Source organism: Prosopis cineraria, unplaced genomic scaffold (assembly GCF_029017545.1).
Source record: "Prosopis cineraria cultivar Desert tree isolate PC_DT_omini unplaced genomic scaffold, ASM2901754v1 PC2, whole genome shotgun sequence".
NCBI classification, from domain to species: Eukaryota; Viridiplantae; Streptophyta; class Magnoliopsida; order Fabales; family Fabaceae; genus Prosopis; species Prosopis cineraria.
The window spans coordinates 5,256,958-5,268,524 of NW_026555333.1; positions in this window are offsets into that span (position 1 = coordinate 5,256,958).

Below are 11,567 nucleotides of genomic sequence, written 5' to 3' on the forward strand. Positions count from 1 at the left end.
GTTGTCTACATAAAACTCATAAAGTGAACTAACTAATGATACTAGTTTTGTTTTCAAATTATAGCATATTGAAATGTTGGACACCTAGAATTAAAACAAATCTATTTTCACAGTTTAAAACTTTTAAGGTGTCCAAACTTCAACCAAAGTACTAATAGCCTATACAATCACTTAGGCTAAGCCCAAAACACCTATGATAACCTATATAATGCATCACAACACACATATACAACACATTTTGTATTTTTACTCCTTAATCCCAATTTCATTAATAAGCAAGGCAAAGGTAAATAATATTCAATCATTGAATACCCATTCACAATTATCAAAATAATCAGAAGTATACTTGCATAAGTATTTATGCTTAATCAAACATTAACAGCATATACAACAAAGCTTAGGGCACCAAATATAATCAATCAACACAAATAGCATGCAATAGTGCTAGTAATAAAAAGAATTATCCTAATTGGCAGTATCATAATCAAATTACACGTAAATATCAAAATGAAAGGCACACAGTGATAATACTAAATCCATAAGCCTTAGGTGCCTTTTCGTTGTCTTGCCCAGAGTTAGTGCTTGTGAACTTAAGATATGATGAATACAACTACTCAATAATTAAAAAAGTTTTAAACTATGCACATGCTAGTCAAATCAATTAAGGCATGTAAAATAGGCATTTAAAGTCAATATAGTTCTCAATGTAATATCACATCTCATTATATCAAGGAACGTATGATCAATACTCCTTATTTCCTCCTTGACTGTTGACCGAATCAATGGGCTAACAATTCAAACAAGGCTAAATCCATATGAGTGGACTAATCCAAGCTACCAATCATGAGGAGCCACTTAGCCAAAGATACTGCACTGATTACTCTCAGACCATGGATTCCTTCATTTTTAGATCCCTGGGGTGTCAAAATGCCTTGCCTTAAACCTAATCAAGGATGATATTAAGGGCTAAGGATCTAGGTAACCTATGCTTACATCAATTATTGGGTGAAATTTAGGAAGACTTGACCCTGAAGCAAACACTCGGGCACTTATGGTGTTGATTATATTTATGTGACAAAATAACACTAACTCCTTCTAAGGTGAACTCTTGCCTGATATGCGATCATGCCACACAATCCCATGCTCAATTCCAAGCATATAACATCATGCATTCATAAACACAAATCATAAAGTTATAAACTCTAAAAACACATTTGCAAATATTTATAACCACACTTTCATAATTTCAAAATGATAGAAATATTAAATTCAAACTTTAGAAACACATATTTTAAATTTAATAAGCTAAACAAAACATAATTCAAATTCACAAATAGTCGTAATTAATCTAACAAGCAATAGCATAAAATAAAATTATCATGGTTACCTCAAACCTTTGAAAACTTAAAAGTTACCCTTATACCAATTGCTTCCCGACCTAGAGTTGAGCTCAAACAATGTGTTATAAGGTTAATCCACAATTAACAACCATAATCATCACTAACAATCAAGAAATATATATACCACTTCTAACTCCTAATTTATAGCTTAAATAACAACAATTATAACATCCTACAACCTAAATTCTTCATCAAAGTGCCAAGGGTTTTGTCTAAACTAATTAAATTCAGATTTGATGATCAAATAATCAATACCCACTATTTTAAGAGCAAAAACAAACTCCCAATAACTTAATTTCACCAATTTGATTCAGCCATAACCAACTAAAACTCATAAATTCCACCAAGAACTGAAAGGGAGAAATTAGAAACTCTAACCTTAAAATGGAGCCAGAATGGAGGATGAAGGATTATAAACTTACATGTAGTACTCTTAAGCTCTAAAACACCTCCATTGGATGAAGATTGCTTGCCCTAGTAGAGATTCCTTTCTTTTCTCCAACTCTATATTTTCTCCATCTATTTTTCTTCATTTTTTAACAATTTAAAATGTTGTTTTGAGGTGTTACTGGTCGTACATGTTATAAATGTGTCAACTAGCAAATGAAGCTAATTATTTGAACCTACCCTGTCTATTCTTGTCTGAGCTTTGTAATCAGCTGTGTCGTGTCACCTCCAAAAGCGAACATGGAGTGAAACCCCAAATCTTGCACTACATTACTCCTAATTAATTCATACTTTGTTTAATACTCTTAATTAGAAATTTTAGGATGCTACATCATGCACCTATTTTAAAATATATTTATCTAGATAGATAAATGATTAAATTTTATACCACCATCATAATGCTTGTTTTAAGCCATATAAGGATTTGATAAATCACAAACTTTGCTTTTATGCAAATAATAGCCTCATCTTAATTATTTTTTCTCTCTAAATCACAGCATAAAAATATCTTGACATTTATAAAATGAGGCTAACAATTTGGTGCAACACATAATTAACTTTCTAGGGTAAAGTAAAATATTTTTTGCAAAATATCCCACGCTTTAGGCATCCCACCCTTTCAAAAAATTTGTGAATTTATCAAACATCATTTTTCGCAATCTCCATAAAACACTGCAAGCTTTCATTTCATCCCTCATAAATTTACCACATAGGTACCAAATCGTTATCGTTAATGCCCAAAATATCATCTTTCAATGAATTATAAGATACCACTTATGCTTTAGATAAAACATCAGCAAGTGTTAGAAATTATTGTATTATGTAACCACTTTAAAATAAAATAAACACCACATTAATGTCTAAATAACCGAATGGTATCATAACTAGGGAATCATAATCCTCATTTGTAAATAACATTCACTTACTTACAAAAATTAAATATTTAATTCACAGAAATTGTTTCCCATCAATTGGCATATACTAAAAATACATTGCCATAGAAAATTGCAACTTCTACCAATTAATGTAAACAAAGCATCAAGCTTTAATCCCAATGTTTTCCACACAACTGACACGCAAGTGGTTTAAATATAATAAATTCTCATCATTGCCATTTTTGATCCATACTGCTAAGTGAATATATATCACTTTTCCATTTTGCTGAATATTTTGCTGGCATTGGCCTAAAACTTGTTACGATTGTTGAATAGGCCATGTAATAATCATCAACAACGATCTTTTATTTCTGAAATTACAGTTGAGTCATCACAACCTACAGTCTCATTTGATCATCAATCACTGCCATCTTCATGAAAATATTCTAGACATATATTACCAACCACTCTAATTAATTAGAATTTCACATAATTAATCTAGATCCATACATAACTCTCATAAAACCAAATTACCCCACAAAAATATGGACACGTAACAATTTTTCATTTAATTAATTTAATCATTAAGCTCGTAAATATATCTAATTTTTGCCACCAAATTAGATAAAAAAAAAAAGCGCAACTTAAATATGAACATATAGAAGAATAAGATATACCTTTACTCTTCAAATGTCTCATCTAGATATAAAAGCTCGTCCACGTCTTATAACATTTCAATAATAAATTGAAACTCACCATATAATTTTCTGTGATATCAAGGGTAGCATGAAACCCATTCTGTACATACACCAAGCATTTGAACAAATTCAATTATAAATATGACACTCATAGTTTTATAATTTCTTTTCACTCTCATGTGCTCACCATCACCAATATGAAATACACTTCATAATAAATTTCGCAGCTTTATATGATTTCAACTGCATTTGTAGAAAAAGGACTCTAACCATCTAGATCATTCCACAATTATTTCAATAGTAACAATGTAACATGCATGCAATCTAACAGCAAGAAATCTCCAATAATATTTTGTTTATAGAACATGCTTCTCTGTCTCATTAAAGCGGCCGAAATATTAAACCCACCATTTCTTATTATGCCATTAATCATCATTTTGCATTCCATAAATGACCTCACCTATTATTTTAGACAAAGTATTGAAAAATAGATCGATCATTGAACATGCAAAAATTAGGGGTCAAGGGTCAATGATTCAACTAGAAGTCAAATTAGAGTCAGACCAATCATAATAAAATAATATAGTTTAAATAAAAACACATTATCTAATACTTAATATTTCATACAATATAATACCACGTAAACACATAACAATCATCAAAATTGTTTAAACTTCTTCCTCTTAATTATTCATTCACATCTATTACACCTAATTAAATTCTTTTTCCTAATTATTATTAATATATAAACTTAGAATAGCATAAAAATTAAAAACGACACAATAAACAATATGAAAAAAGACAATAAATCGAGAGTGTGCACATGTATAAATATAAGTACTATAATTATTAATAGGATAAATTAGTCCACTGGTCAAAAAAAATCTTGTGCTAAGAAAATATAGGCCAAAATTTTAATATATAAAGAATTTATAATTAATTTACAAGGGTTCATCATTAAAAATATATAAGTGGTTTATTATTGATATACAATGGTATATCATTGACAATATAACAAACAATCCATAATAAAACAACAATAAATCTTGGACTATTTATTTGGTTTGATATTATAGACTATATTTGCAAAAAATTCCTTATTAATAAAGTAATAAAAGAATATGCAAAATAAATATTTCATTTAAGAATATGTAAAATAAATATGTTATTGCTTATCATGCCAGAAACTAAGCAAAAGGCCATAAATCACAAGCAAGCATTGAAAATAATGCACATTTATTTTTTAATTGAAAAAGTGTGTAAAAAGTTTAAAAAAATACTCCTAAACATGTCATGTTAGAGCCATCAATTCATCGTATCCTTTTTTTCTTTTCTTTTTTCAATTTCAAACTCAAGCTCTCAATCCTTGTTGTTCCTATTTTCTCCTATAAGATTCTCTCTTTTCAATCTTTTTCTCCACCAGCCTTGTTCAGTGGCTTCCGAATCTTTATTTTCCTTTTTGTTTTGTGCTTTCTGTTCTAAACTTCTTAATCTCTTATCATGATTTTTTCAAATTGTCTTCTATAGCAAGTATTTTTTTCATTTGTTCTATTTTTCTTCACTTCTTTGTCTTTTTTATGCTCTCCTTTCAACTTCTTTCCTAGAGTTTTATGGTGTATGTTGTGGCATAAAAAATATAACCTGCCAACCTGTGGGTTTGGGCTGTTCAATTTGAATTAATCTCAAGTGACCTAAGTTAACCTAGACAAAATGAAATAGCAAAATTGGATTAGATGCATGGTCGGTTCACTAGTTCGACTAACTAGTCCATTCTGATTTTACAAACAATGACTCTAGGTGACTAGAGGACACAATTGTGTTAATTACCCTTACTCCATTCAGCCATGTCCAAAACTCTATAGCTATATAGATCCCAATAATCAATCAATCAGAATTAGAAGTTATTTCTCATGAAAAGCATAATATTGTACTGATAATATAATAAGAAAAATAAATACTTTCAAATAGCATTTTCTCTTTTTACCTTCTACTGTTAAAAAAATACACTTTTCATATTGCCTTTTAACGTTTGTTTTGCAATAAACTGAAGTAAAAAAAGATGATGGTGTACTTGTAAATTGGTGATAAACTTTTTACATCAATTTAATGGATACCCAATGCAAAATTGGGCAAATTGACGCTTATGCTACAAAAAAAATTTATTTATCCAAATACTACACTTTTAAAAATATTTCCTACATACTATAAATTTGAAACTTCAGTTCATATCAAACCAAATTTTAAATTTTTTTTAATCTTGCAGTACAAAACTCGGTCTATGCTAAACCGAGTTCTGTACTTATATATATGAAAAATAAAACACAAAATGTAGGTTCAGGCAACTTTGCACCCCACTTCCCCTGTCTTTGCACGTTCTCCAATGATAAATATTAATACGTGATTGCCTTTTTTGCTTTCAGCATATGTTTTTTCTTGTCTTTTTTTTGGGAAAAGAGGACCCAACAATGTAATTATATGTGTGTGTGTGTGTGTGTGAAATATAAATAATAATTTATGTATCAAAAAAAATATATATTTTTTTAATTATAATTATAATATTTATATACTTCAAAAATTATAAAAATTATAAAATAACTACATAATCAATAACAACATAAAATTATATAAATTTAAATCATAATAAATAATTTTAGGATTAGATTGTTAAAGATCATTTTTTCCTTCATTGTTTTTCTAGCAACGTCCTATACAGTGGGGCAATATCATATGTAAATACTTTATTTATTAAAAAATACAAGGTATTTTTAATCTTTTAAAGTATAATCATTATTTCTTATCAAAAGTACCCTCAATGAATAAATCACTTCATATTTATTTTAGGTAAAACACCTTATTAAATAAGGATAAATGTGAAAAAAGAATGTTAATTTGAAGATGAGTAATTATTTTATTAGGAAGTGAGATTCGATTGAAAAAAAATTAAACTCTTAAAATAAATATATAGTGATTTATTTAATGAGGGTACTTTTGGTAAGAAATAATGATTATATTTTAAAAGATTAAAAATATCTTCTTTTTTTTAATGGATAAAGTATTTAGAAATGATATTGCTCCACTGTATAGGACGTTGTTAGAAAAATAGTGAAGGGAAAAATAATCTTTAACAATCTAACCCTAAAATTATTTATTATGATTTAAATTTATGTAACTTTATGTTGTTGTTGATTATGTAGTTATTTTATAATTTTTATAATTTTTGAAGTATATAATTATTTTAATTATAATTAAAATATGCTAAAAGCAAAAGGAGGTAACCACAAATTAATGTTTATCATTGGAGAACGTGCAGAAATAAGGGAAGTGGGGTGCAAAGTAGCCTAAACCTACATTTTTTTTATATATAAGTACAGAACTCAGTTTAGTATAGATCGAGTTCTATACTGCAAGATTAAGAAAAAATTTGAAATTTGGTTTGATATGAACTAAGTTTTAAATTTATAATATGTAGGGAAATATTTTTAAAAGTGCAGTATTTGGGTAAATAATTGTTTTTTTGGTAGCATAAGCATCAATTTGCCGCAAAATTGAGATTCCATATTAGTTATTTGAAAAACTAATGTGGTTTGTCCAAAATTTAAAAAAATTGAGATAATTTTCAACGTTGATTTTAAAATTAATCAATGTGGAAAGATCAAACCACATCAGTTTTTAGAAAAATTGACATGGTTTCATTTTTTAAATCAGTAGCTCATCTTTTTCCCTTCCCTTATTTCATTTTCAACACTATCACTCAACTATCTCTCTCCCCGACCCATAAGCTCCTACTTATGCTATCACTTGGTCCACTATTTGAAGAGGCTGAGTCACCATCATCATGAGGTGTCCACTATCATTTGCCGTTTTGCATTCCTTGTTAGAGTCATTTTGCATTCCATGCTGTCACCTTGTCGCTTGGGCTGGTTCACTTCTTCTTCCTTCTTCTATTATTGATTTCTTCTGCATTTGTTCCTTTTAGTTGAAGTTGTTGGGTCTTTGAGTTCCAATCTCCTTCCATTGTTGATTTTTTTCATCATTTCTTCCCTCTTCCATCTACTTTCTTGTTGGGGTTGCTTTGTCATTGAGTTCCATTTTCCTTCAAGTAAGTTTCCTTTTTAAAAAAAAAAATTCCATATAAGTTAGACAACTATTATGGAAAACCCCTAATAACTAACATAAAAAATCTAAAATAACTATTGTTAAAAGTCCTTCCTACGACAGTGTTATTAGAAAATTAGTCCAAAGCAATTAGAAATTAATATATACTTATCTTATTTCCATTACCAAATAGAGTGGAGGAGACTTTATTTAACAATGGATAGCTCTTAAGATTATTGTTGGCTCTAGTTTGTAGATTTTGAGTGAGTAGTGCCAAGAACATTGTCTTCATATAAAAATTATTTTGCCACACTGTATCAATCAAATGGTAGCTCTTTAATATTAAACAAATCCATTTTGCAAAATTAACAGAGGCACAGAATAACAAAGATTTGCATAATAATACTCAAGTAGTACAACACAGTACAAGAGGTGGAGGAGAGGATTGACTCACAAGACTCAAGAGTACAGTTTAGAACATTAGATGGCCTTAAAGCACAATTAAACTACCAATTTTGAAAACATTATGGGACATTATGGTGGTTTATTTTAGCAGTTTTTGAATGTCGCAATATAAAGCAATTGAAGAAATGAGTTAAATAATTCAATTAGAAGTAACCTATAGTTAAATGCACGTACACCAGTGGAGAAATTTTAATTCAAAACATGCAAAATTAAAGGGTAGCATATTCCACAAAATTATAATAAAAAGAACTCGATGCTTTTTTAACTTGCACGTAAGGGGCAAAGAGCTATCTCATGTGTACAAGCTCACTTCTCCTCCAAATCTATTTATAGGGACAAATGCAAGGGGGTGTCCCCCCCCCCAACAATTTCACTACCCTTTAATTTGGGAATTTTTTAAATTTTGCTAGTTAAAATTATAAAAATTAGCGTTTGCTCCCCCTATTTTAAATAGTTTTCAATTTTACCCTCCCGTGTACTTGTTTTTGGATTCATCACTAATCTATTTATTAACCTATTTTGATTATATGTTCACTAGAAGCTCTTTTTATATGGATAATGTGAGACTTCCATTTTTCACACACACACAATAACTATAACAATAGATACCAGAGGAATATAATTAAAGGGATGACTATCAATTGTTGGTAAACAGTACTCCTCCGGTTCTATTTATGAGTCATTTTTACCAACCTCATCAATACCAATACAATAAAAGTACAAGAAATAAAAATTAGTGAAATTTCAAGTATAACCCTTAAAAAGTAAATGAACTATATAATATTTTTTTTATTATTATTATTAATCTAATGACTTATGAAATAGATCACTTTATCTATTTAAAAGATGATCAATGAAGTGAATCAGAGAAAGCACATGCTATTGGTGTTATTATTAGGATGCTGATTATCTGGTCACATCACTTGCGCCTCTTAATCATCCTTCTAGTTGTGGAAGGTTTCCGCCTCTACCCGATCGAGGGTCCTGTCCAAGGATGATTGCCACTGGGATATTGGTTTCACAACGCAGCAGTCATCACGAGCATAACGGAGCCGAATCCTCGTGCTCACGAAAGGGTCACATCACCATAGGCTAATATTGACGTGGCCATCACGTGGCATCAGTCAACCCCCGGGGGGAGCGTGAGTGAACGCATTGTTCATATATAGATATTGTTTTGTGGATGGCTATGGAAGAATTATTTTTAAGAAAGGGTATTTACACAAAAAAAAAAAAGAAAACAACAACTTCACTTAATTACCTATCAATCATCGTATTTGAGAGGATTTTTTTTTTTTTTTAGGTTTTGGCAAATCATTAGATCGGCTCAACATTTTCTTTTTTTACGCGGGGCCATATAGTTTCAATCATACTTTAATTGCAATGCAGAAAATGAATATAAATATAGTTAATCATGATGCAAGAAAAGAAAATGTTATATACATTGCCAAGTTGCTGGACTGATTGGGACAGGTCACTGGCTTTTCCCTCGAAGCACTCGCCTTATTTATCGTATTTCAGCTTTTAAATTGCAACGGAAGCCGCTTTTTTTTTTTTTAATTATTATTTGCATTCAAATTTCTTACTACACCATTATTTTTTGAACGAGGGGTAGTCCCTAGCAGTTGAGAAAGGGGGACTAGAGGGCCATAACTTTTTAATTTCTTTAAAAATGCATGAGTAATATATTCTTGGCCTCTTTAAAATATTATGTGCATTGTTTAGTTCACCAATTATAAACAGCTCTTGTTGTTATAAATAAATACGTAATTGATGTGCATCTATTCTTTCAAAACTTGATTATGATTGTTAATGTTGTGTGTGTTTTTATAAGTACAATGATGAATTGTAAGATATTTTGCATTTCAAATTGTCAATTTAGTTGAAAATGATTAGATTTAGACAAAAAAGGACTAAGCACATTACAATAGTTTGTAGGCACTGGACAATCTCATTTCAATTCTATATGTATTTTTTTATGCTTGTATAATGCTATTGCTCAATTTTTGAAGATATAGTTATCACACAATTCATTTATTTTCAACGAGGTAATACTACATATGCTTGTAAAGTATTAATGTCATTTTATTTTGCTTTTATTTTAAATTCTGATGAAAGAAATTATGGGGATTACTAATAAATTTTGTCAAACATTGTAACAAAAATCTCAAGATACCTTAATCCCATGTGTTTGATATCAATCACAATATTACTTATTTAAAAGTTAAAAAATTACAGCGTGAAAGGTTTTATAAAAAAAGTTGCTTGTTTTTGTAATAGCCAAGTTATCAAAATTCTTAATATGAATGTTTTTACTTCATAATCTTGACCACCTAATTAAAATTGAGAGAGTGACATTTAAGGCTCTTTCAAGAAAATTTATCATCCAATAATGGGCCATCAATTTTATATTGGATATTATTTTGTAAAAATATGCATATGTTGTTATTAAAAGCTGAACTTTGGCTACTTAAATTTTCAAGAAAACCCTAACAAAAAATACATGTTGAGGTTTAGCTCTTGACAACAATATATATAAGTACATATCTGATACAAAATTGATAAGCCTTTATTGCAATAAATTTTCTTGAGAGGGCTTTAAATGTCATTCTTATATTAAAACTCATAGCTCTGCCCCTACAGTGATGATAACAATTTGCTAGACAAACAAAAAAAGGGGATTGATAATATAACTAAAATGATTATATTTTTAAGAAAATTGAATATTATTAGACATGCGCTTTGCAACATACTTCCTCCATTAAAAAATATAAGGCATTTTAAATTAAATCTCACCCCCAATAAAGTAGTTACTTACTTTCAAATTAATTCTATCTTTTCATATTTATTTTTATTAATTACTTCACAATAAATACAAAGTCATTCATCAATAGGAATATTTTTTTTTAAAAGATAATGATTATATCTCAAAAGATTAAAAATGTCTTACATTTTTGAATGAAGGGAGTAGGATTTAAGTCATCGGAAGCTGAGATTGGCGTGAATTTATATGGATTTATGTTTTTTTAATATTTTGCTCATTTTATAATTTTATAAAATATAAAATATTTTCTCTCTTTTTTAAAATGAAAAATTTCATATAAACTCACCAATATCAACTTCAAAGGATTTAAATACTGCAACATATGTGAGATTCTTTTATAATTTTCCCATTTGTTTAAATTATCACATTTTTTGCCATAAAAATTATAACATTTTAATGCAACGAAAATAAATGCACGGGTGAAATGTTCTTGGGTGCGCGGTTTGAGAAAATTATCCACTAATGTGCTCATTCTGTTTGGAACTAAACATATATAATGATGTGACAGGCTTATCTCCCCAAGATTCGATTTTTTTTTTTTTGGTGGGTTTAATTTCAGGTTTGGCATGATCTTTTTTGGGGTATAATACAGGATGATCGTATTATTCATATAGGATATTCGTTTTCCTCAATGCCAACGGTGCGAGAACCACTTTCGTCAGCGAAGAGGGACAAGAAGTATCGGAATCAAAATTTGATGTCCTTGCTGATAGTTCTTAATAAGTCTCTGTCAGAGAGAGAGAGAGGGGACGAATAATGTTAC